Here is a 26,251-nt window from a genome sequence, read left to right on the forward strand (position 1 = left end):
ATTCTAATAAGACTGCAACAATATACATACATATATATATACATACATATATATATATATATATATATATATATATATATATTCAAATGATAAATTTTATTAAATTTTAATCGAAAAGATTTACATCCGTTGTTAGAATATTGAAAAATAAAAATAGGTCCTACACAATCCCATTTCATAGGGAAAGGGATTTGGAGAGGAACCCTTTCCGAATCCCTTTCCACCAAATCCACCTAGTCCGGGATTCGAGCCATTAAAATTTGATGCAACGACTATAAATAGAGGATCCATTTAAAAGTTATAATAACTATAGCCGTTGGATCAAAATCCAACAGCCCGGATCTCGGACTAGGTGGATTTGGTGGAAAGGGTTCCGGAGAGGATCCCTTTCCATTCCATAGAGCCTCGATGATTTTGAAAGTAGGAAGTTACAGTGTCAGCACGGTTCCCACTCCTAAGCACGAATGGCATTGTGCTAAGAGTTGTGGAAATTCACTCTAACCAATTTAACTCTTTAATTTTAGGGGAAACTTGATATAAGGCCATCTCCAACTGAGGGCTGGCCAGATGGCTCGATTTAGCCCTCTAGCCCTCCAAGATATTAATATTTTAATGAACAGTATAGGGCCATATTTGCCTCCATCACCAACCGAGGGCCAAAGGGCCATAGGGCTCGTTTTAGCTCTGTCATAAAAAACCGTCTCCAACTGAGGGACAAAGGGCCATAGGGCCAAACATAATTTATTATTTAAATTTAAAAAGTACAACTTATATTTAAAAACTACAACTATATTTAAAAACGAAAAATTAAATTTAAAAACTACAAATTAAATTTAAAACTACAAATTAAATTTAAAAACAACATTAACTTAAATTTAAAAACTACAACAACTTAAATTTAATATCCATAATCAACATCGTTTTCATCATCTGCCATTGTAGGAGTATAGTTAGAGGTAAACAATTGCCACCGAGACATAATTTCCTTTTTTTCTATCAAAATAGGCTTTACTCATTGGAGTGTAATTCGAAGTGTTCCTTTCCATATTCTTATCATCCATCTGTTCTTATATTTGTTTGGCCCGTTCTTCATGCCTACACTTTCTTTCTTCCGCCTCAAGGGCAATTTGCTCCACCATTAATCGCAATGAGGCCGCCACTTCATGTTGAGCGGCATAATTATCATTTGCCTTGCCCTTTTCCTTCAACCTTCGCGCCTTGTTTCGTCCCATAGCCCTAAGTATGGAACCTTCACCCGAAGACGGATTTTCTACCCTTGTTTGTTGAATGGTAGGAGATCCATCTTCATCCATATCTGCAGTTGAGGATGCAGTTCCGAACACCGGCGTAGGAGCTCTATGTTGAGGTGGATCTTCAAATAACACCCACCCTTTACAAATTTCCCAACAACCGTGAAACTGAAAAGGTTTTGAGCTGCCCTCCATATACAATTCCTCTGCTTGACGTACCTAGAAAATATAATTACAAAAATTAAAGGAAATTAATTCATGAAATTAAATGTAATATAATTACAATAATTAAAGGAAATTAATTTATGAAATTAAATGTAATATAATTAAACATTTAAAATAAACTGTAAAAACACTAACTTTGTCGTAGTAATTGGCGTCGCTTTCATGTCTACTTGCAGCTACTAATAGTGCTTGATACCATTTATTCAAACTTGGATGAAGATGTTTTATTCCATCTTGAAGAACAACTCTTGTGGTTTCAGGTATTTGGTGGAATGGTGCCTTCGTAGAACTCTAAGTATTTTTTGGACACACGACTCCAAACACCTTCACTTGTTTGAGAAACCCCCCTTTTACTATCTTCCGAGACCCATCTGTAAGCCTTGCAAAGAGCTTCATCTTCCTTTCGGGTCCAAGCCCTACCTTTCATTGCAGATGTGGCCATTTTTATTGAAAAAATTGAAGGAAATTATTGAAAAAATAATGAAGGAAATTATTGAAAAATTGAAAGAAATATTGCAGATGAAGGAAATATTGAAAAAAATATTGCAGATGAAGTGAAGAATTGACAGAGCTTCACCATATTTATAAAAGAAAAAAAGGATTAAATTAAAAAAAAATATTTGAATAAAACAGCTAGCTGTAGTCAACTAGCAACGGCTAGCTGACATCAGCTAGCCGTTGTATTCAAATTTTTTCATACTATTGCAATTCAAATCATTATTGCAATTCAAATTACTATTCGTGTCAGTTATAGCCGACATGAATAGTAATTAATAAAAAATATTCTTGTATAGCAGTAATATTTAAATCACTATTCGTGTTGATTATACCGACACTATTGAAATAATCTGAATTATTCCTTTCGGTTATAGTCGACAGGAAATCCGACACATTTAAAAAAATTCTGGTCAGCTCAGGGCTGGCTGGAAAGGGCTAGCCTTTTAGCCCTTTGGCCCTTTCAGATTCCGTGGGGCCCACGAGCCCTCTGGCCTAACCCTCGGTTGGAGACGGTTTTCGAGCTATTTTCGGCCCTCTGAACCCTTCGGTTGGAGATGGCCTAAGTCCAATTTTTTTAACCAATAGTAGGAATAGTCCATTTTATTAAAATTAGTCCAATTCCTTAAATTGATTTATTTAATTATCAATAATTATCTCTTCAATGATAAGATTTATTATAAAAATCAAATTTCTTCCTAATTATCTCTTTGATTATTTATTTTTATTTATTTGTTATTTCTTGTTCTTCCTCTTGCTTTAAATCCTATTTATAGATTTTATTTTTAATTTTTATAATCAACCTATATCACAGGTTAATTGTATTTATATACCTATATGATAGATTTTTTTTTTATAATCAACATGTCACAGATTAATGTGTCTTGCTTGTAGGTATGTTATATTATTTTTTTACCTTTTAGTTAGGTTTCATATCTCACTTATAGGTATAACATACATTCATATATTTGTTACTTGACTTAGGGTAGAATGTTTTGCAAATAAATTTTATGTTAGTATATTAATATTTTTTTGTTATAAGATATTAATTAGATTTTTTGGAGTTGGAAAATGCATAATATTAGAAGATTTTAATTGGTTTTGAATATTTTTAGAAAATATAAAATCATTTCAGAGTGGTACCTGAAGTTACAATTTTGGGATAATCTCATACATTTGTTAAGGTTGCTGTTAAGTCAACTGACAACTAATGATGTGACGCCCACATGGACATAAAACTAGAAGTTCAACCTCCTCATCAAATGCGATCAGTTGAGTTCAATGGAAACCCACGACCTTTTAGGTGGCGGTGGTAGTCATGGATTGAACCTCGATTCCTTCCAAACCCACATCGCTGATTGCTTTCTCCACCTCTCCTCCTCTTCCCACGACCGCTTCTCCGTCCCATGGCTCTTGAGACCTCCTCGACTCCTTCTTTGCATACACCAAGAGTTCAAAACTCTCCTCCTCCTTTCCTCCACCAAAACCCATATCCCACCGTTGACCGATACATTTCCGACCCCGTCGACCCTCCCCGTCGACCTTCCTCACCTACCCTACTGGGCCCACCACGATTTTGACCCTCTACTCCTTCGTTCCCGATTCCATTTGTCCAATTGCGCCATCCGCTATCCCCGTATCGTCGCCGTCGATAGTTGTCTCTTCTCCTAGTACCAATCCACCGTCCATGCCATCTGCAACAATGTTGTCTCGGGATCCTTCTCTTAGGATCTGTCAGATCAATTTATCCTCATCGTTGACACCAGATCTTGCGGATAGGATCTTTTCTAATATTTGTTTTCCTTTTTTGCAAACACTGTTCATCATCGTTTGCATGACCCATTCTCTCGCATTTCATTAACAGACTGGGGTCAAGAGAGCTCAGGGAGCTCTTAACGGTGAAGATCAAAGAGCAATTATTTTTTGGGAATATTTTTGAAATGTCATATGAACTTGTACATTTTTTTTCAATTTGTCGTATAAACTAAAATTTTAAGCAATTTGTCATCCAACTTTCCAAAATCATCAACTTGTCATCTCACCCCAACTCCGTTAAGTTTTCCATCCAAAATAAGTCATGTGCCTTGCACTGTTGCACATGACTTGTGTTCAAGGGTATTCATGCGGATTGTTGTCTTCGAGCATCGTATATGCATCTACAACTCCATTTTTGACACCAAACCTCAACTAGTTTCTCAAATTACAAAGCCCATATAAAATTTGATTTCATGACATACTAAATTGAACACCATAGAATTGTTTTGATTGAATGCAACTTAATAGAAGGAAGTGGGGTGTTAAAATGACAGAAGTAACCCTAAACACAAGTCATGTGCGAGGCACATGACTTATTTTGAACGGAAAACTGAACGGAGTTAAGGTGTGATGACAAATTGATGATTTTGGAAAGTTGGTATGACAAATTATTTAAAATTTTAGTTTATATGACAAATTGAAAAATGGGTATAAGTTCATATAACATTTCAAAAAAAATCTTTAATTTTTAATTGTGTAATAGGTGTAAGGGAGAGGAGGGAGATGAGGTCGTGGGATGCACTCTCGGATGACAAAAACTTCACGTACCAAATATTGAAAACCAAGAAACTTTAGAGTAGTCAACTGAGATTAACCCTTTTTATTTTTTATTTTTTTTGAACAAACGATAATATCTACACTAAGGGGTGAGAGAATGGGCTCAGCCTCACAATGAGCTAGCAATAATATTGTTCAAAATTGCTTTTGATAAAAATTGAACCTTAGACCTCTCACTTATCAATGAAACGGAATACCACTAGATTGTAGTACTAAGTTGTTGTAGTTCTTTTGTGACATCCCGTCCCGGAAATATCGAAACGTACATTTGAAATTACAATTGTACCCCTAGTTCGTTACATTTACGTGTAGTGTTGTGTGGTGTAGTGTTGTAGGACCACACACACATTCACACACTCTCTTTCTCTCCCGTGATTCCCTCTCCCTCTGTCTCTTTTCTGTCTCTTCTCTCTCTCTCCCAAGCTCCGTTCTTTCTTCTTCTTCCTTCTGAAAACGTACGGACGACACCCAAATCACCCAAACCTTGATGGATCGAAGAAACTAAGGACACCATCGAACTCGTGAAGCTCGTACGAGTGCAACCATACCATTTTCAGGTAAGAAATCATTCGTTTTCACATCGTTTCGACTTTGACCGATTCGAGTACTGTTCATGCAAGATTAATCTAGTTAGTTTTTGGAGTTTTGAAGCTTGTAGATGTGTTAGTGAGGTCCCAAGGAGCCTCGGAGTACTTCGTTGGAGAAGTTTGGACGTCGGGATCATCGTGGTCAAAGTTGGCCGGAGCTTTCGAGGGGTTTTCCGGCGAAACCACGGCGAGTTAGGGGTCGAGACAGGTATGGATGTGTTCGTCTCGTCAATACCTTCATTTTGATATATAGTACGTTGAAAATGGTTAAGAAATGAAGAAGTTATGACACTTTGAAATTTACCCAGAAATTCCGGCAAAACACCCACCGCCGGCGAAACCAGTCCGGCGACGCGAGGAAGAAGAGACGCGCGTGGGCAGCGCGTGAACAGTGCGCGTGGGGGCGCGTGCGAGCTCCAAATTGAGTTCTGAAAATTGTCACGCGTTCGTGAAGTCGTGTAGATCACCGTGGTATATTCATACACCCAAATTGAGTAACGTATGAGAAAGTTATGGACGAATGTTTGGTGTATGTGCGTTAAATAACATCAATTTGGTTACTTTTTGTATAGGTGAAAATATTACAGAGGAAGAATGTAACCAAGCTAGGGGAGGTTCAGGGACCTATGAGACGTCGATGTGATCAGTGAGTGGGCAGTTATTTTTCAGTATATATATATACGTATGCTTGACGTATTTCCCAGAAACGTATTTTAAAAGAAATACGAATTAATTATCCTGTCATATATGCATCATATTTTAATATGTGCATTACCATAATTATGCATACTGTTGCATGGTGCTGAGGAGGCCCAGGTAAGCTACGATTGAAATACTATCATCACATGCATTAGTAGTGGCATACATTTATATATGTGTATTGGTGCTATGGACGCACAGGTAAGTGCCAGGTAAGTGGTATTCATGTTGTTATGCAGTAGTAGTTTGAGAGGATTAGAGAACTCATAATCTGCACCCCCGGTGTTAGTGCTCCCGTCCAGGGCCAGGGCACAGCCTTCACGTGTATGTTCACCAGCACCGCATGCTCGTCTTGGATCCAAGTTAGGTGCAAGCCTGTCGTGGAGACCACATTAGGTGGTTCCGACTTGTAGGTGACCCGCGATTTATCGCACAGCTTCACGTGATCGTAGCACTAGAGCATACATATATATTACACCCAGCTTGTCGTGCAGACCACGTTAGGTGGTTCCGACTCGTGTGCAGATTCAGTGATTGAGTTGAGCGTGGAGCTCTAGGTGCAGCGGTACATGTCACGTTAGGTGACTCCCGGCTGCCAGATTATATATTGTGATGTGATTTACGCTTGAGCATTTACATTTATTATGAGATTCTATTGTGGCATATTCTCAAGCATGAATGGCATATTGTGAGCATGAATGGCATATCATGGAACATGATTGACATATCTATACATACGCATATATGTTTATTTTCTGGGAAATTATACTTGTTTTACGGCGAGGGGTTACAAAGTTTTGAGAAGTGTTTGGAATTGGAAAAGAATTGTTTTACTGACCCACTCAACTTTGTTTTGCGCCCCTCCAGGTTCAAGAATTGCACAGGTGTGGTGACTACGAGGAAATTCAACGATGTTCTGACAGAGTGGACCCAATAAGGACTCACCTTCGGGTGTTTCATTTTAGAAGTTGTATATTTTAAAGCTTCCGAACTGTGCAAATGGTTACGTCACTCTCACGTGATGGCCAGCATGCCCTTCTTCGGGACGGGGTGTGTCAGTTGGTATCAGAGCCTAAGTTTCAATCTTGGACATCTTGAGAAGTTCTAGTGAATTCTGTCAGAACTACACCGCCTCGTAGCAAACCACGTAGTTAGAGGAATTTAGTCTCCCTGATTTAGCTATTAGGGGAAACTATTATTTTGGTGATTCAGTATATTATCAAAAAGGGACATTTTAAGATGGGTTATGAATTGAATTTGAATCACCTTATGAAATGATGAATCTGAGGGAGCAAAGTGATGGATTAACCAATTGGAAAAGATGTTTTAGATTATGCAAGTCAAAGGAATCTTCCTTTTGACAGAAGGGTTGAGACGACTACCTGGTTTGAGTTATGAACTTGTATCCTGGTGGAAACAGGAGTATAATTCGTTGTCACCAAAGGAAACAGCCGATTGAGAATTGTTTAAGGACTTGTTTAAAGAAAAGAATTATTCCTTCGGCATCTTATGATGGTAGAAAGCAAGAATTTGCAAATGTGAGACAAGGAAAACTGACGATCAATGAGTATTATAGAAAGTTCTCAGACTTGCCTCGTCCCATTCGAATATTGCTGCTATTTTGATTGAAGTGTTATATTGTTTTGGGCTGGGTGGCATAAGGCAGTGGTATTTTGGGTGACCACTACCCATTGTAATTCTTACTAGGAGTATACAAGATGTTGTTGAGCCTTGAGGACTCTGAGAACATGTTCAGCGAGAGTAAAGAAGAATGATAAAAGAATGGGAATCAAAAGAGGACGATAAAGTTAATGATTCGTCATATCAAGAATATAGAAAGATTCGGAACTTCAAAAGAAGTGAAGCTAATTCTAGTTCTTTTGGCAAAGGTTTTAATGCCATTGACCAGAGGCGAAGTGATAGATGTATTGGTAATCTCAGATCTCAGAGACAAGGTGATTTTGGTAAAGGAAATGTACCTTTGTGCTGTAGGTACAATAATGGACACCTTTGAGAATGTAGGCAAGAAAGCATTGGATGCTTTACAAGTGGATAGATGGGACATAGAACTGCAAATTATGTCCAAAGCCAACAGAAGCCCTAGCAGTCTTCTTTGCCATAACTGGCGCCGATCCAGCAAGTTCCTGGATCTATTAATTATGGTCAGTTAAGCCGTGGTGTACATGAGCGAAGTATTTGCACTAATAGAGGTTGTGGGAGACGACAATAAGCCCAGGGATGTGTTAACCACACATCACTGCAAGATACTCAGAATTATTCGGATTTGATTAGGGGTACGATAATTATTCTTAATGTTTTATCTAAAGTCTATTTGTTGTTAATGTAGAAATTTTACGTTATTATTGTTATTGCCTTGAAAGTAGTATATAAACGCGGTTGAGACGTGTGTATGTATTTCCTAATGAGTGGCAAAACAGTAATATTACACCCTCGAGAGTTGTTGCTTACTTATCGAGACAACGATGATTTATCAGTATTGCGGGCTGCAGACCGTAATATTAATAACTTATTCGTGGATTCGTTAAGCAAGTAAACCGGTAGGTTATCCTATGTTAGTATCGTACTTATTCAGAGTGCTCAGTAATAGTAGAGTATGTATTGTTGCCAGCTACTTTTGTTCCATTAGATTGTGGATTTCGATGTTATTCTAGACATAGATTGGTTACTTTATAATCGTGACAAGATAGATTACTACGGGAAACTAGTTATTTTCCATCGGTCTGGATGACTAGAGACTACTTTTGTAAGTATGCAAAGTGGAGTGAGGCAGGCCGTTATTTATGCTCTGAGAGCAAAGAGATTATTATCAAAAGGCTGCCAAGGATACTTATCTCATGTGGTACTAAATGATGTCACTCCTAGTAGTGTGGAAGAAGTGGGAGTAGTCAAACATTTACCTGGATTGCCGCTAGTCAAAGATGTAGAGTTCACTATGGATTTGTCTCCAGTTACAAACCATATATTATAGAATGTTGCCTTTTGAACTAAAAGAATTGGAAATTGGTTGATAAAGGTTTTTATTCAACCTAGTACATTACGTTGGGGGAACCCCAGTTTATTGGTGAGAAAGAAAATGGACGTTAAGGCTGTGCTTTGATTATAAGCAGTTGAATCGAGTAACAATTGAAAACTGTTATTCGTAACCTCACATTGATGGTTGTTTGACCAGCTTCTAGGTGGTTGTATATTTTCTAAGATTGATTTGAGGTCTGGATATTATTAGTTGAAGATTATCGGTGAGGATGCCCTTATGATAACTCTCAGGACTCGTTAAGGTCATTTCAAGTTTTGGTGATGCCATTCGGAGTGACGAATGCATCTACTACTTTATGAATTTGATGAATAAAGTATTCCAATGATATCTAGACCGATTTGTTGTTGCTATTGAAAAGATTGATAAGACTAGAGCAAAGTATGCTAAACATCTTAAATTGGTATTGCAAAGATCGAGGGAACGTTGGTTGTATGCTAAGTTTAGCAAATGCCAATGTTGGATGAATCAAGTAGCATTTTTGAGATATATTATATCTGCTTCAGTTATTCAAGTGAATTCATAAAAGGTAGCAGAAATTGAGAATTTAGAACAACCACGAATCGTGATTGGGATTCGGAGTTATCCTAGCTTAACAAGCTATCATGGACAGTTCGTGAAAGATTTTTCAGTCATTGCTTTGTCATTGACGAGATTGTTGAGAAAAGAGGTTATGTATGAGTGGGAAGGAAATTGTGAGCAAATGATTCAACAACTGAAGTATTTCCTCACTCACGCACGTATTTTAGTATTCCCAGAGAATAGTGGTAATCATAAATTTTTAGTGATGTTTCTTGAATGGTATTGGATGCATGTTGATGCAAATGTTAGGGTGATTATATACGTTTCACGACAAAAGGAACCTCATGAAATGAATTACCCTACTGGTGATTTGGAAGTCATGATTACCATTCTTGCTGTGAAGTTATGAAGACATTATATTTGGTAAGAATGCAAGATTTTTACGAATCCAAAAAGTCTTCAATATCCATTACTTGGAAGGATTTTGATATGAGGCAGCGAAGGTGGATTGAATTGTTTAATGAACATGATTGTACGACCAGGGTGATCGTAAAATTGTTCTAGCTGATGCACTTGGGGAAAAGACGGTGGTAAGAGTTGATGTCCGGCACGCTTGCCAAGATTGTCTTCTTGTGGATTGGAAATCAACTGAAGTAAAGTTGAGAATGGAAGATTGAGAAGAAGTTGTAATTGCTAATTTTCAAATTAAGTCTTTTTAGTAAGGTCGTACTCAAGACTCAAATGGTTAACGAAAAAAAAAAAAAAAAAAAAAAAAAAATTAAGAATTAACCAAGGCAAAGAAAGAAGGGAAAAAGAAAGATTGCTGAGTTCGAGAATATGATGGTTATGATTGAACTTGAAGTGTTAGTTGATCAATGTACCAAGTTAGTACATTTACTCCAGTGTTGAGTAACAACCACAGTGCAACAATACTTATATGTTTTATGGAGAAGAGATTTGGGTTACGGAACTGCTGAGTTTCTTAAGTATGTTGGTTGCACAGTTTCCAAAGTAACGCCATAAGGACCATGAAATGTGTCGATTTTTGTTGATTTGTGGAAGAAATACTTCTGGATAGAGAAGATTCGATCACGAAAGAGTTTTGGTAGGCCCTGAAACTATGGATGAGTCTTCTCAAAGTATTCAGGTGATTAAGTTTAACCTGAGAGTAGCCAGGAATGGAAAAAGAGATTAATAGTTGAACATGTCACTAATCGAGTGTTTAACGTAGATGATCTTATAATTTTGAAGTTTTCACTTTAGAAAAGTATGATTCGGCTGGGAAAGGAAAGCAAATTAAGTCCTAAGTACATCGGACTTTATGTGATCCTCGAAGAGTAAGTGAAGTTGCTTGAATTACTTCCAGAGTTATTGTAAGAACATGATGTGTTTCATGATTCAACATTTTTTTTAGAAATTTCTTCATGAAAAGAAATAGTGAGATTTGGAAAGGAGACAAAATAAGTCTTAAACACATCAGACCGTTTTTGACCACTAAAGGAATCGATGAAGTTGCATACAAGTGATGATGTCTTCAGAATTGGCTAAGGTGCATAATGTATTATATTTCGATGTGTTGTCACTAGGTGGCAGATTCGTCACATGGAGTTCCGGTGCAACTATTGAGAATTAATCTGGATTAGACTGGTTGAGGAACGAATGACGACTTTGGATTGGAAAAAGAATGTATTGAGAATTAAGACAGTGTAATTGGTGAAAGTTTTGTGGAGGAATCATTCAGTCGAGGAAGCTACATGGGAGACAGAAGATCGAATGAGGGATTTGTATCCTAGATTGTTCTTCGATCACTAGGGGTTATATGTGGTTGTTTTGAATTTCGGGACGAAATTCTATTAAGGAGGGTAGGTTGTGACATCCCGTCCCGGAAATATCGAAACGTACATTTGAAATTACAATTGTACCCCTAGTTCGTTACATTTACGTGTAGTGTTGTGTGGTGTAGTGTTGTAGGACCACACACACATTCACACACTCTCTTTCTCTCCCGTGATTCCCTCTCCCTCTGTCTCTTTTCTGTCTCTTCTCTCTCTCTCCCAAGCTCCGTTCTTTCTTCTTCTTCCTTCTGAAAACGTACGGACGACACCCAAATCACCCAAACCTTGATGGATCGAAGAAACTAAGGACACCATCGAACTCGTGAAGCTCGTACGAGTGCAACCATACCATTTTCAGGTAAGAAATCATTCGTTTTCACATCGTTTCGACTTTGACCGATTCGAGTACTGTTCATGCAAGATTAATCTAGTTAGTTTTTGAACTTTTGAAGCTTGTAGATGTGTTAGTGAGGTCCCAAGGAGCCTCGGAGTACTTCGTTGGAGAAGTTTGGACGTCGGGATCATCGTGGTCAAAGTTGGCCGGAGCTTTCGAGGGGTTTTCCGGCGAAACCACGGCGAGTTAGGGGTCGAGACAGGTATGGATGTGTTCGTCTCGTCAATACCTTCATTTTGATATATAGTACGTTGAAAATGGTTAAGAAATGAAGAAGTTATGACACTTTGAAATTTACCCAGAAATTCCGGCAAAACACCCACCGCCGGCGAAACCAGTCCGGCGACGCGAGGAAGAAGACGCGCGCGTGGGCAACGCGTGAACAGTGCGCGTGGGGGCGCGTGCGAGCTCCAAATTGAGTTCTGAAAATTGTCACGCGTTCGTGACGTCGTGTAGATCACCGTGGTATATTCATACACCCAAATTGAGTAACGTATGAGAAAGTTATGGACGAATGTTTGGTGTATGTGCGTTAAATAACATCAATTTGGTTACTTTTTGTATAGGTGAAAATATTACAGAGGAAGAATGTAACCAAGCTAGGGGAGGTTCAGGGACCTATGAGACGTCGATGTGATCAGTGAGTGGGCAGTTATTTTTCAGTATATATATATACGTATGCTTGACGTATTTCCCAGAAACGTATTTTAAAAGAAATACGAATTAATTATCCTGTCATATATGCATCATATTTTAATATGTGCATTACCATAATTATGCATACTGTTGCATGGTGCTGAGGAGGCCCAGGTAAGCTACGATTGAAATACTATCATCACATGCATTAGTAGTGGCATACATTTATATATGTGTATTGGTGCTATGGACGCACAGGTAAGTGCCAGGTAAGTGGTATTCATGTTGTTATGCAGTAGTAGTTTGAGAGGATTAGAGAACTCATAATCTGCACCCCCGGTGTTAGTGCTCCCGTCCAGGGCCAGGGCACAGCCTTCACGTGTATGTTCACCAGCACCGCATGCTCGTCTTGGATCCAAGTTAGGTGCAAGCCTGTCGTGGAGACCACATTAGGTGGTTCCGACTTGTAGGTGACCCGCGATTTATCGCACAGCTTCACGTGATCGTAGCACTAGAGCATACATATATATTACACCCAGCTTGTCGTGCAGACCACGTTAGGTGGTTCCGACTCGTGTGCAGATTCAGTGATTGAGTTGAGCGTGGAGCTCTAGGTGCAGCGGTACATGTCACGTTAGGTGACTCCCGGCTGCCAGATTATATATTGTGATGTGATTTACGCTTGAGCATTTACATTTATTATGAGATTCTATTGTGGCATATTCTCAAGCATGAATGGCATATTGTGAGCATGAATGGCATATCATGGAACATGATTGACATATCTATACATACGCATATATGTTTATTTTCTGGGAAATTATACTTGTTTTACGGCGAGGGGTTACAAAGTTTTGAGAAGTGTTTGGAATTGGAAAAGAATTGTTTTACTGACCCACTCAACTTTGTTTTGCGCCCCTCCAGGTTCAAGAATTGCAAAGGTGTGGTGACTACGAGGAAATTCAACGGTGTTCTGACAGAGTGGACCCAATAAGGACTCACCTTCGGGTGTTTCATTTTAGAAGTTGTATATTTTAAAGCTTCCGAACTGTGCAAATGGTTACGTCACTCTCACGTGATGGCCAGCATGCCCTTCTTCGGGACGGGGTGTGTCATCTTTTCAATAATAATAATAATAATAATAATAATAATAATAATAATCGTATATGCATCTACAACTCCATTTTTGACACCAAACCTCAACTAGTTTCTCAAATTACAAAGCCCATATAAAATTTGATTTATGACATACTAAATTGAACACCCTAGAATTGTTTTGATTGAATGCAACTTAATAGAAGGAAGTGGGGTGTTAAAATGACAGAAGTAACCCTGAACACAAGTCATGTGCGAGGCACATGACTTATTTTGGACGGAAAACTGAACGGAGTTAAGGTGTGATGACAAATTGATGATTTTGGAAAGTTGGTATGACAAATTATTTAAAATTTTAGTTTATATGACAAATTGAAAAATGGGTATAAGTTCATATAACATTTAAAAAAAAATCTTTAATTTTTAATTGTGTAATAGGTGTAAGGGAGAGGAGGGAGATGAGGTCGTGGGATGCACTCTCGGATGACAAAAACTTCACGTACCAAATATTGAAAACCAAGAAACTTTAGAGTAGTAAACTGAGATTAACCTTTTTTTTTTTTTTTTTGAACAAACGATAATATCTACACTAAGGGGTGAGAGAATGGGCTCAGTCTCACAATGAGCTAGCAATAATATTGTTCAAAATTGCTTTTGATAAAAATTGAACCTTAGACCTCTCACTTATCAATGAAACGGAATACCACTAGATTGTAGTACTAAGTTGTTGTAGTTCTTTTCAATAATAATAATAATAATAATAATAATAATAATAATAATAATAATAATAATTGTCACATCCCGGCCCGGGGCGGACCACTTCCCGGGCCCACTCCACCACCGTAGCACGATATTGTCCGCTTTGGGCTTACCATTCCCTCACGGTTTTGTTTTTGGGAACTCACGAGCAACTTCCCAGTGGGTCACCCATCATGGGATTGCTCTAGCCCCCTTCTCGCTTAACTTCGGAGTTCCTACGGAACCCGAAGCCAGTGAGCTCCCAAAAGGCCTCGTGCTAGGTAGGGATGGAAATATACATTTAAGGATCACTCCCCTTGGCGATGTGGGATGTCACAATAACGATAATAATAATAATAATAATAATAATAATAATACAACAACAACAACAACAACAACAACAACAACAACAACAAAATAATAATAATAAGAACAACAACAACAACAACAACAACAACAAACTAATAATAATAAGAACAACAACAACAACAACAACAACAACAACAACAACAAAATAATAATAATAAGAACAACAACAACAACAACAACAACAACAAACTAATAATAATAAGAACAACAACAACAACAACAACAACAACAACAACAACAACAACAAAATAATAATAACAAATTGGCGGTAGTGTTTTTGATATTGAATGCAAATTTTCAACTATTCGATTTTGTCTTCTTCAGACTTACCTTTTCGTTTCGTTTGATGTGGTTAAATTTTGTATTGTCTTTCTGTTAGGTTTGTAAGCTTCTGATTGTTTTCCTAATCAATATATTCCTCATTTTATTTCATTACCAAATGTTTAGTGCTTTAAAAAACTACTAATTAAATGGAATGAAGTTGACAAAATTATTAGATCCAAAATTAACATAAATAATTGAAATCATTATACAATAAAGTTATTAGATCCAAAATTAACACACTCGTGTCACATTCTTTAATATAAGTGGAGCCCAGATACACTGATACATCCATCTAAGAGAATGTGTTAGCAAGTGGGGAAGGCTTTATAAGATATCGTAAAGGAGTAGGATTATCTCCTCTTTTTTTTCTCTCTTTTTCTCCCTTCCTATATGAACGGTCACAATTAAGCCACGTCAACATTTTATATTAATTTTTTTTATAGAAAGAGAAAGATAAAATAGAGAATGTGAGAGGCGAGGATGGAAGAGGATGAAAAGACGAGAGGAGAGAATCCTAGTCCATTGGTAAACTTATATCGTGACATCATGTGTCCTTGATATAATGCTATCTACAAAGTTCTCTGTACATTATATTGTATGATTGGTATGAGTGGTGACGTATCCATGATGTGTAAGTTATTCTTCAACAAATGTGTGAATTTTATTGTGTCTCAATTGCATCACCTATCATTATCATACTCGGAGATATATTTGAATTCATTCTTTATTCTTTATTCTTAAGATAACTAGTATTAAAATTCAAACGCCAATCAGGTTATCGAGTTAAAAATTGAGATGTGATTTTTACACGCATTTTTTAGCTTCTCATAAACTTTTCTTTCTTTCTAGTTATCGAATTGGACTAGTTAAATAAAGGTGTGTAAGAAGTTAACAAAAGTATGTGGTTATCATTTTCCTAATTTATGATGAATGTCAACTTCTTTCATTTATATGGCTGAGTTACGTCTGTTTAGAAATTAGTATAATAAATTGAAGGTAAGAGGATGCAAAGAAGAATACTTTTTTTTTTTTTTTTTTTTTTTTCGGTTGAAATACAAAGAACAATATTAGTTGTTCATTTTTAATGGTCTAATTGTAACATCCCACATCGCCCCGGGGAGTGATCCTTAAATGTATATTCTCATCCCTACCTAGCACGAGGCCTTTTGGCAGCTCACTAGCTTTGGGTTCCGTAGGAACTCCGAAGTTAAGCGAGAAGGGGGATAGAGCGATCCCATGATGGGTGACCCACTGAGAAGTTGCTCGTAAGTTCCTAGAAACAAAACCGTGAGGGTGTGCTGGGGGCCTAAAACGGACAATATCATGCTACGGTGGTGGAACGGGCCCGAGAAGTGATCCGTCCCGAGCAAGCCCAAAGCGGACAATATCGTGCTACGGTAGTGGAACGGGCCTGGGTTGTGATGAGGGCATAGGCCGGGATGTGACACTAATATTGTAGGATAATCAATATATACGGTATCAGATAGGATATCAAAAATTGATTTGTTCTTTCATGACATTTGAATATTGTACATTTGATTGTATTAATTAGGGTAGTGTTTTCACACACCTTTATCACATGATATACACTTCTAGTTTTATAGTCGTTAGATTGAACAAGTAACAAAAATTAAAATTCAGGATTAACAAAGGGTGTAAACAAAATAACAATGTGTTGAAATCACAAGCCATTAATTATAGGATGTGTTATCCACACACCCCATTTTACTTCTCACACATCCTTGATAATTTTTGTCTGTTGATATTCTTCAGTTCATCCGATCCAACAGTCAAAAATTAAAAAGATGTGAGAAGTAAAATGAGATGTGTGGATATCACATTCCTTAATTATACACTGATTGGCTAAGTGTTCAACTCACCGGATGATTATACAATATATAAGTATATATCCTGCATAATAGAAGAGAGGGAAGGAGAACCAACGTGTAGGATAACTGTGGGTTGGTAGGCCAAATTACTATAAATTTGTAATTTATGGAAGAAAAATCTAAAGGCCGTCCTATATTCATTGCGTAATGGTACATTTATGCATGGTTCTAAAAGAGGTATGACATCAAAAAATTAAAAGAGGTATGTGAGAAATAAAAATGAGTGCGTGGATAGCGCACCACCCAAAATTTATTAGTGTTTTTTTTTTATATTGAAAATGAACGGTTGGCTTAGTCCCCCAACTTGTATCTTTTTTGCTTATTTTCATTTATTATCAATAAAATTGGTGGAGAAGGGACATGCGAGGGGTTTTTGGGTGTAATGGTTCTCATGCCTTCGAGAGAGGGTAGGAGCCTCGCATGCGACCATGACCAAAGAACTAATTTCACCTAATCTATCTCCATTTGAAAAAAAAATAGAGTTTTTTTTTTTAATTTTTTAATTTTTTTAATTTTTTTATTTTTTGGACAAAGGATAAATTTCATTACCAACAGACAACAAGAACAAACAAAAGCCCTAATACAAGATTAGCCACAAAAAAGAAGAAGGGCAACAAAACACGGAGGACAAGGCCCAAAGCTAGCTTTGGAGCCCAGCCCACACAAAAAACAGAACAATGAAACCCAAATATACAGCTCCTGTTGTGCCTACAATCGACACCTACAATGATCACCACGATCCGTCGCCCTCCACCATTGCTTGAGATCACGCCTGGAAGAATCCTATAATTGATGAACAAGAAGAACGCATCATCTACCAGGGACCACCATACTGATCGTCGTCACGAAACAAAGGAAGCCGGCATGAAGAAAGTGAGCAACATCGCCACTAAGGGCGAACACTGGGAAGGACCACCAAAAGTGGAACACTATGTACCACCAAAAGTGAAATTAATTTATAATCGATTTATTGTTTGACTTAACATAATCTCTCATTTTTATGTTGTTGTATATATAAATGAGAAAAAGTCTAAGGAGATTCTCTTAAAAGTGGAACTCTCTATGAACTTTCTGACACCTCATGTTTTGGGCACAATGTTCTATAAAGTTGGCACTATAATTAAGGTTAAACTATAAGGTGGCAGAGAGTTCATGGAGAGTCCCACTTTTGAGAGAGTAATGCTAGAGAGATTAAATTTATAGACAAAAATTTGTAAACTAAATACCATGGAAGTTGATGATTGAATTATTAATTAAGCATTTATAAACGTGCTCATTCATATTTGTGATACATTATTTAGTTTGCAAATTTTGTCTCCCTAGCAGTACCTGTCTTAAGCATTTCTCTAAATACATTAAGAGTAATACTACGTAGAAGAAATTTGTAGATTAAATTTGCAAACTAAATGATGTGTCACCAATAAGAAATAAGCACGTTAATCAACATTTAAGTAATAATCAAATCATCAACTTCCATGTCATTTAGTTTACAAAATTTAGTCTACAAATTTAATCTCCCTAGCTACCCCCTAAATCTATTTTTTTTTCCAAAACATAAGCCGATATACACATATTGGGACATGAACAAAATGTATCGACTTGTATTTCAGCCATATATATAAAACTTTATCATACATAAAAAAAAATGTATGTTCATCATTTAGCTTTTTTATTCCTTTAATTAATAAGCATTATCGAGGTTCAACAATTCATAAACTATATACTAATCTCAGGCATGCACATATTGTCATATATGTTATGCCTAAGGACTAAGATTATCTCCCCTCTTAATCTATCTATTCTTCCTTTCTCTCCTATTGAAACGGTTACGATTAAGCCACGTCAACATTTTGTTTTGAATTTTTTATAGAGAAAAAAAGACAAAAAAAGAAGTGTGAGAGGAGATGAGGGATGATGATGATAATAAGAGAGAAGAGAATCATATTCCGATGCGCTAACCCAAAAACGTGTTCTCATTATTCGACCTCCATGGGTTGGTGTTAGATTGAAATTCTAACATCACCATGTTTGCCAATTGCTTAATTTACTAGCTAGCAAACAATGGCCTATATATCATTACCAGAAATTAGGGCCTGGCCTACAAAATTTTGCCCAACGAACACGTTTTTGTCTGGTGATGGAACTTTACTCGACGTATTTTTTAGTTGGTATGGTAAAATTGGTCAATATTTAGAGTTTACTCAAAATCTTTTATACAATGGAATTATTTGTAGGGCAAAGTACAATTCGTCAGGCAAAATTTTGGCTTCAAATAATTATAACTTAGCTTGGTGAACTCTTTGATTTGAAGGATATAGTCAAGTGTCGGCATATTTTCTTAAGTTACAGATTCAATACTAGGAAGAGGTAGTATGTTTATTGATCAGTCTAAGTATGCAAGATCACTTCTTAAAATGGCAAGTATGGACACTTGTAAACCTGCTTCAACTATTTTAGAACCTCACGCTCAGTTGTTGGTTTCAGAAGGAAGTCCAATGGCTGATCCTACTTTGTACAGAAGCTTGGTAGAAGCACTTCAGTACCAAACATTCACAAGGCCTGATATTCATTTAGTCAATGTCTTTTGCCAATATACAATTAAGCATACTGATGTACACTTCTTTCTTGTTAAAAGGATCTTAAGATATTTGCAACGAACTTCGAATTGTGGTCTTATCTATACATCTTCTGGAATTCATATTTTCAGCATTTTCAAATGCCGATTGGGCTGCAAACATAAACTCTAGAAGTCCATCACTAGGTATGTTGTGTTTCTTGGAGACATTCCTATTTCTTGGCAGTCAAAGAAGCAATCTTATATATCTTGGAGTTCAATTGGAGTAGGGTATAAGGCTTTGGCACACCGTACAACTGATGTTTGCTGGATTAGGTTTGTTTTAAAGAATTTGAATGAGTTTTTACCTTCTCCTTGGTCTCTGCATTGTGACAACCTTTCTGCTATGACTTTAAGTTCAAATTCAGTGTTCCATTCTAGGATTAAACACTTGGATGTAGACTCTATCATTATGTTGGATAGAGAGTACAGAAGAAAGACGTCACTGTACACTATGTTTCCACAGAACAGTTGATGTCAATGTGTCATTAGTTTAGTGGTCCGTCATTTATACATTGATGCCCATATGTAGATATCCCAGCTCACTTATATGGCTCATGCCAAAGAAATAACTACGTATGTAAGTTTTCATGCACATGTCCTTATTTTATTGGCACAGAACGTCACATGATAGTGTATTAGGTTATGTAAATTGTTCTCTCAATATGGGGTTGTGTTAGACCTTGTGGATCCTCCAAGTGTGGGATTTTGTTTGCTACCCGCTCATAAATTAGTGGAGCAAGTGTAGGTTTTATTTCACAAAATATCGGTACTAATTAAGGGGCAGCTATCACCTAATTTACTCATTATAGAAAAGCATATTTTCGATCAATGTGGAACAATTATATCTTATTGACAGTTCTTAACAAAAAATTACTAATCTCTAAATTAATCAATTCACACACCAAAGACGACCTATCTAACCGAACAATTGGTTAAATCTAGAGATTCATTTTTACCATGCGGTTGGCATATTCAATCCCTCTTAAAAAGAAAGTGATCGAGCTTTCCATTCAGCTGTAGGTAAGAGAGCTCCCGTGCATCAGTTATCAACTTATTATCTTCTAACTTTTTTGTGTGCGTATACACATATTTTATACACACATGGTGCGTGTAAGTATACAGAGAAAACGTTAAATATATAAAGCATATATAGTACACATTGAAGTCCAATTTAGTAAGCTTCAAACTGCCTTAGGGAATTAAAATTCGAATTATAATCTCAATGTAAGAGATATTGAACACTTGGCAGAGGGAAAAACAAATCGTCTAGTTAACCAAACACGAGAAAGAAATCAACCTAGGAAGTTTTGCCTCGCATACGAGAAATACAAATAGGATACATGATATAGTTGCTTATGCACATTTGAAGCCCTCGGGGACATTCTTTGCACAACCATCAATCACCAAGCTCAAAGCAATGGGGATGTTAAGGTTGATACCAAGAATGTTGGCTTTAATGGCAGTGCAGAGGCACACAGCAACTTCAAGGTCAACAAGACCTTCAAGCAAAGCACAACAAGGGTGATCTGGTGGGTTCCCAACAACTGCCCCAACTGCCCCATTGAGCAACTTGGCACAAACCCCCAACTTTAGGCTATCTCTGGGGCAGCTCTTCGGGGAAGCACTTGGAATTGGGTTTGGTCTAGGGTTTCTGATTGGCTGATGAGGCTGCTGAGAACAAGTGTAACAGCCACTTGCAAGGACACAAAAGAGAAGGTTGATAGAGAGGAATAAAGCAAGGGTTGAAGATCTTTTGGAATTCATCTCTCTCTCTATATATCTTGACTAGATATGTAGTATTTTTTGCGTTGTGATAATGACGATTGTCAATGTGGTATTTATAGAGTGCAAATTGGAATGATCGTACTATTGAACTTATATATTAATTGGACATAACAATTACTAACAAATTAACTAAGTATATATTCACAAAGTGAAAGCAGCATGTGAAGCATGGCTGGCATAGAATTTAACTGCTAGTGCTCGAGATTCCACACCAAATTTGGGAGGTCTTGAGTGCATGTTAAATATTTGTTATTTTAATATATGATTAATTATTTTTGGTTATTTGGATCACAAGATGACCAATTGCCTTTGGAGGCACACCTGTGAACACCATCCACTTCTTGTTCTTATATACATATAATATTGATTTATTTGGTTAATTACAGAAAGATGACTAAATTATTTCTAAATTATATCAACACACCAGATCATTTCGTGGGAAGAGTGACCTTCAAGTCCTCATTTTATCACTTCCTTTCCAGTGTCTATGCATGTAGCACGTATGCAAGCCCATTCCCGTGCCGAGAGGGATACTAGCTCAATAAATCCCAACTGTATAATTTTTAAGACTCTATTCAAATATTATCGTTCTAAAACTTATTCAAATCATAAATGATCTATTTTCTGAAAAGAAAACTATAAATACTTAAGACGTCTAACTATGATATATATATATATATATATATATATATATATTGCCACCAGTTGTCCTTATTTTTTTTTTAAACTATATATATATATATATAATTAACACCTCGGAATAACCTTACTGACACACCCCGATTGAGATCAGGGCATGCTGGCCGTCACGTGGAAGTGACGTAACCATGTGCACAGTGCGGAAGCTAACAAAATAATAATAAAAGTACGAATAAATAAAAATCAGCTTTACACAAAGTAAGAACATACATGTGCAAGCGTAAGTGTGAAAAACAAAGTTCAGAGCTCGAAAACCTAATGCAGCCCGGGAGAAATGACACTACAAAAACACACCCAAAGGTGGTCCTACACTGGTGATAATCTGTCAGATATGCCGGGGAAATCCTCCGGGGAGCCACCAAAAGTGCTAGCCAACTAGAACCTGGAGGGGCGCAAAACAAAAAGTGTGAGTGGGCAAAAATAAAGCTTTTCAAAAACCATTTCATAAACAAGATTCTAACCCCTTGCCGTAAAACTTGTATACTTCCCAGAAAAATAGAATATACATATATATAAGTCATGCTCAAAAATATGCCATGCCAAAAGCCTCGAAATAAAATGCAAGTGCTCAGGTAATGTCAAATCAATGCCATGTAATCTGTCAGCCGGAGTCACCTAACGTGACCTGTACGGCTGAATCTAGAGCTCAGATCTCCATCTCACTAACTATACCTGCACACGAGTCGGAACCACCTAGAGTGGTCTGTACGACAGGACTGGGTGTATAATAAGTACGCTCAAGTGCTACGATCACGTGAAGGCTGGGCGACTAATCGCGGGTCACCTACGAGTCGGAACCACCTAAAGTGGTCTGTACGACAGGACTGTGCAAATAACTTGGATCCAAGATGGGCGTGTGGTGCGGGAGGTGAACATCACGTGAAGGACTGTGCCCAACTCTGGGCGGGAACACTAACACCGGGGGTGCAGGTTATGAGCTCTCTATGCATCTCAAATCACTACTGAACATAAATATAAATCATAACTCACCTGGCACTTACCTGTGTGTCCGCAGCACCAAACATATATATACATATGCGACTAATAATGCGTAAATAAATGGCAAACATGCCTTCGAGAGAGGGTAGGAGCCTCTCATGCGACCATGACCAAAGAACTAATTTCACCTAATCTTTCTCCATTTGAAAAAAAAAAGAGTTTTATTTTTTTATTTTTTTATTTTTTATTTTTTTGAACAAAGGATAAATTTCATTACCAATAGACAACAAGAACAAACAAAAGCCCTAATACAAGATTAGCCACAAAAATGAAGAAGGGCAACAAAACACGGAGGACAAGGCCCAAAGCTAGCTTTGGAGCCCAGCCCACACAAAAAACAGAACAACGAAACCCAAATATACAGCTCCTCTTATGCCTGCAATCGACACCAACAAAAAGCCCTACAATGATCACCACGATTCGTCGCCCTCCACCATTGCTTGAGATCACGCCTGGAAGAATCCTATAATTGATGAAAAAGAAGAACGCATCATCTACCAGGGACCACTATACTGATCGTCGTCATGAAAAAAAGGAAGCCGGCATGAAGAAAGTGAGCAACATCGCCACTAAGGGCGAACACTGGGAAGGACCACCAAAAGTGGAACTCTCTCAAAAGTGGAACACTATGTACCACCAAAAGTGAAATTAATTTATAATAGATTTATTGTTTGACTTAACATAATCTCTCATTTTTATGTTGTTGTATATATAAATGAGAAAGAGTCTAAAGAGACTTTCTCAAAAGTGGAACTCTCTATGAACTCTCTGACACCTCATGTTTTGGGCACAATGTTCTATAAAGTTGGCACTATAATTAAGGTTAAACTATAAAGTGGCAGATAGTCCATGGAGAGTCCCACTTTTGAGAGAGTAATGCTAGGCAGATTAAATTTATAGACAAAAATTTGTAAACTAAATAACATGGAAGTTGATGATTGGATTATTAATTAAGCATTTATAAACGTGCTCATTCATATTGGTGATATATTATTTAGTTTGCAAATTTTGTCTCCCTAGCAGTACCTGTCTTAAGCATTTCTCTAAATACATTAAGAGTAATACTACGTAGAAGGAATTTGTAGACTAAATTTGCAAATTAAATGATGTGTCATCAATAAGAAATAAGCACGTTAATCAACACTTAAGTAATAATCAAATCATCAACTTCCATGTCATTTAGTTTACAAAATTTAGTCTACAAATTTAATCTCCATAACTACCCCCTAAATCTATTTTTTTTTCCAAAACACAAGCCGATATACATAGAGTGGGACATGAACAAAAGTACCGACTTGTATTTCAGCCATATATATAAAACTTTATCATACATAAAAAAAAATGTCTGTTCATCATTTAGCTTTTTTATTCCTTTAATTAATAAGCATTATCGGGGTTCAACAATTCATAAACTATATACTAATCTCAGGCATGCACATATGATATGTTATGCCTAAGGACTAGGATTTTCTCCCCTCTTAATCTATTTATTCTTCCCTTCTCTCCTATTGAAACGGTTACGATTAAGCCAATTCAACATTTTGTTTTGAATTTTTTATATAGAGAAAAAGACAAAAAAAGAAGTGTGAGAGGAGATGAGGGATGATGATGATAATAAGAAGGGAGAGAATCATATTCCGATGCACAAACCCAAAAACGTGTTCTCATTATTCGACCTCCATGGGTTGGTGTTAGATTGAAATTCTAACATCACCATGTTTCCCAATTGCTTAATTTACTAGCAAGCAAACAATGGCCTATATATCATTACCAGAAATTAGGGCCTGGCCTACAAAATTTTGCCCAACGAACACGTTTTTGTCTGGTGATGGAACTTTACTCGACGTATTTTTTAGTTGGTACGGTAAAGCTGGTCAATATTTAGAGTTTACTCAAAATCTTTTATACAATGGAATTATTTGTAGGGCAAAGTACAATTCGTCAGGCAAAATTTTGGCTTCAAATAATTATAACTTAGCTTGGTGAACTCTTTGATTTGAAGGATATAGTCAAGTGTCGGCATATTTTCTTAAGTTACAGATTCAATACTAGGAAGAGGTAGTATGTTTATTGATCAGTCCAAGGATGCAAGATCACTTCTTAAAATGGCAAGTATGGACACTTGTAAACCTGCTCCAACTATTTTAGAACCTCACGCTCAGTTGTTGGTTTCAGAAGGAAGTCCAATGGCTGATCCTACTTTGTACAGAAGCTTGGTAGAAGCACTTCAGTACCAAACATTCACAAGGCCTGATATTCATTCAGTCAATGTCTTTTGTCAATATATGATTAAGCATACTGATGTACACTTCTTTCTTGTTAAAAGGATCTTAAGATATTTGCAACGCACTTCGAATTGTGGTCTTACCTATACATCTTCTTCTGGAATTCATATTTTCAGCATTTTCAAATGCCGATTGGGCAGCAAACATAAAAACTAGAAGTCCATCACTAGGTATGTTGTGTTTCTTGGAGACATTCCTATTTCTTGGCAGTCAAAGAAGCAGTCTTATATATCTAGGAGTTCAATTGGAGTAGGGTATAAGGCTTTGGCACACCGTACAACTGATGTTTGTTGGATTAGGTTTGTTTTAAAGAATTTGAATGCGTTTTTACCTTCTCCTTCGTCTCTGCATTGTGACAACCTTTCTGCTATGACTTTAAGTTCAAATTCAGTGTTCCATTCTAGGATTAAACACTTGGATGTAGACTCTATCATTATGTTGGATAGAGAGTACAGAAGAAAGACGTCACTGTACACTATGTTTCCACAGAACAGTTGATGTCAATGTGTCATTAGTTTAGTGGTCCGTCATTTATACATTGATGCCCATATGTAGATATCCCAGCTCACTTATATGGCTCATGCCAAAGAAATAACTACGTATGTAAGTTTTCATGCACATGTCCTTATTTTATTGGCACAGAACGTTACATGATAGTGTATTAGGTCATGTAAATTGTTCTTTCAATATGGGGTTGTGTTAGACCTTGTGGATCCTCCAAGTGTGGGATTTTGTTTGCTACCCGCTCATAAATTAGTGGAGCAAGTGTAGGTTTTATTTCACAAAATATCGGTACTAATTAAGGGGCAGCTATCACCTAATTTACTCATTATAGAAAAGCATATTTTCGATCAATGTGGAACAATTATATCTTATCGACAGTTCTTAACAAAAAATTACTAATCTCTAAATTAATCAATTCACACACCAAAGATGACCTATGTAACCGAACAATTGGTTAAATCTAGAGATTCATTTTTACCATGCGGTTGGCATATTCAATCCCTCTTAAAAAGAAAGTGATCGAGCTTTCCATTCAGCTGTAGGTAAGAGAGCTCCCGTGCATCAGTTATCAACTTATTATCTTCTAACTTTTTTGTGTGCGTATACACATATTTTATACACACATGGTTTGTGTATGTATACAGAGAAAACGTTAAATAT

The 26,251-nt window shown here is 37.0% G+C and overlaps 3 long non-coding RNA genes and 1 pseudogene across 3 annotated transcripts; 3 read left to right on the forward strand and 1 right to left on the reverse strand.

The window, feature by feature from the left end:
• Positions 1–4,989: 4,989 nt before the first annotated feature.
• LOC148697402 (uncharacterized) lies at positions 4,990–5,620 on the forward strand. The gene is made up of 3 exons (XR_015961223.1): positions 4,990–5,119; positions 5,214–5,357; positions 5,458–5,620. It is a non-coding gene; the product is annotated as an uncharacterized LOC148697402 (long non-coding RNA).
• Positions 5,621–11,381: 5,761 nt separating this feature from the next.
• Positions 11,382–12,024, forward strand: LOC148697403 (uncharacterized). The gene is made up of 3 exons (XR_015961224.1): positions 11,382–11,615; positions 11,710–11,853; positions 11,954–12,024. It is a non-coding gene; the product is annotated as an uncharacterized LOC148697403 (long non-coding RNA).
• On the forward strand, positions 12,019–13,388 carry LOC148697404 (uncharacterized). Its single transcript, XR_015961225.1, has 3 exons — positions 12,019–12,116; positions 12,218–12,291; positions 13,212–13,388. It is a non-coding gene; the product is annotated as an uncharacterized LOC148697404 (long non-coding RNA).
• Positions 13,389–20,492: 7,104 nt separating this feature from the next.
• On the reverse strand, positions 20,493–21,117 carry LOC148697405 (14 kDa proline-rich protein DC2.15 pseudogene; annotated as a pseudogene).
• Positions 21,118–26,251: the final 5,134 nt, after the last annotated feature.

The sequence above is a fragment of the Pyrus communis genome, chromosome 4 (assembly GCF_041283825.1).
Source record: "Pyrus communis isolate YQ-2024b chromosome 4, ASM4128382v1, whole genome shotgun sequence".
NCBI classification, from domain to species: Eukaryota; Viridiplantae; Streptophyta; class Magnoliopsida; order Rosales; family Rosaceae; genus Pyrus; species Pyrus communis.